Source organism: Chrysochloris asiatica, unplaced genomic scaffold (genome assembly GCF_000296735.1).
Source record: "Chrysochloris asiatica unplaced genomic scaffold, ChrAsi1.0 scaffold00134, whole genome shotgun sequence".
Taxonomy (NCBI): Eukaryota; Metazoa; Chordata; class Mammalia; order Afrosoricida; family Chrysochloridae; genus Chrysochloris; species Chrysochloris asiatica.
The window spans coordinates 9804288-9806373 of NW_006408652.1; positions in this window are offsets into that span (position 1 = coordinate 9804288).

Below are 2086 nucleotides of genomic sequence, written 5' to 3' on the forward strand. Positions count from 1 at the left end.
TTGTTAAGTGCTGTCGAGTCAGTTCTGACCCATAGCGACCCTGTACAGGGTTTCCGAGGGTGTAAATCCTTACGGGAGTAGAAAGCCTCATCTTTCTCTCGCGGAGCACCTGGTAGTTTCGAACCGCTGACCTTAAGGTTCGCAGCCCGATTCGTAACCACTATGCTACCAGAGCTCCTTATATATATATTTGTTGTTGTTAAGTGCCATCGAGTCGGTTCCGACCCATAGAGACCCTGTATAGGGTTTCTGAGGAGCAGCTGGTGAACTGGAACCACTGATCTTGCAGTTCAAACCGACTTTGTAGTCCAGCGCCACTTCAGGACTCCTAGGGGTGAGTTAATTAAATGTTTGACCAAATAGAGCAGGCTAATTTTTAAGTAGATAATTTTGAATGGCAAGCGAATTATAAATTTTTAAATGGCCCTTGACAGAAAAAATCTTCCCCACCCCTGTTCTACAGGGAAGGTCCTTCCTGATAATCTGTCCAAGTACATGAGACAAAGTCTCACCATCCTCGCTTTCAAAGAGCAATCCTATGGAATTTCTCCCAAAACAGATAGATCTGTGTACTCTTCTGGTAGTCCATGGGGTACGTGTGTGTACACATAAACGTTGAGGAACCCTGATCACATAGTGGTTAAGTGCTTGACTGCTAGCCCCACCAGTCACTCCATGGGGCAAAGATGTAGCAGCCTGCTTCTATAAAGATCGTTGCTGTTATTAAGTACCGTCATGTCGGTTCTGACTCACAGCAATCCTGTATAGGGTTTCCAAGGAGCAGCTGGTGGATTTGAACTACCTACCGCCCTTGTGGTTCACAGTCCAGTACTTATCCTAACAGCCTAGGGAACCTTAGGAGACAGTTCTACTTTGTCCTGTAGGGTCACTGTGAATCACAATCAACTTGATGGCATATAACAATAACAAAGTATGTGCTTAAAATCCAAGTAGAGAAACAGACATGCCTCCCCACATCTTTGGAAAGCTTGTCCTAGGAAGGATTTCTGCTTGGCCCTGTAGATCTGTTTGAACAAAGACTGCAGCATAATTTAGTCGTCTTATTTAAAGCACTTTTCACTCTGTCTCTGGCAAATCAGGTTGCAGAAAACACCACCAACAGACTTAAAAACCTCCTTTGCTACCCATCCGTTCCCTTCCCCAGAGGCCTAAACGTGCTTTAGATGATCAGTGTGATGGGACACAAAGTGATGTGGTATGTGCTTTAGACACTCTGCTGTGTACCATCGAGTCAGTTCTGACCCAGAGCGACCCTGTATAGGGTTTCTGAGGCTGTGTGTCTTTACAAGAGCAGAAAGTGTCACCTTTCTCCTTCAGAGCGGCTGACGGATTCTGTTGACCTTGCAGTTAGCAGCCCATCACATAATCCATTACACTATCAGGGCTCCTCAAAGGACCTTGAACCCTGAGACAAGAACCCCTAGTTGCTGGATGTCCCTGGCTAACCCTGACTACTGCTTGCGTGTCCTGCACTGGTGGCCTGGACTTCACTTCCCTGGTTGAGCCTACATTAAGCTGCCATGGAGGAAGCCCCAACTCATGGTGACTCTCTGTGTGTCTGCTAGAGCTGTGCTTCATATGGTCTTCAGTGGTTGTGCCTTTCTGCTGAGCACCTCTGGGGGCCAGGGGAGGGGAGAGGGAGTGGAGGGGGAGGGTTAGCGTGTTAACTGGTCACACCACTCCCAGTCACGTGATGGTGCTCTAGAATCCAGCACACTTGATGTCAATCAGATAGCCACTGTGTGACCCAGGTCTCATCAGGAAATGGAATTCCTCGGTGGAACAGTTACACACTCCACGACGCGCCTCGGAAGACAGGTGATCTACTTCCAAAAGGTCCCAGACTTGAACACCCTATGGGGCAGCTCTATTCTACACACATGGGGTCACCTTAAGTGGGTATCAACTCAAAGGCAACAAAGGTCAACCTCTGGAATTGTGAGCTACAGGCAGACTGCCTGGGTACCATTCCCAGACCCCAAGAGGCACACAATAATAACCACATGGAGCTGCCCCAGCTTAGACACAGCTGTCACATGTCTTCTACATAACACTCAGCTGCTTT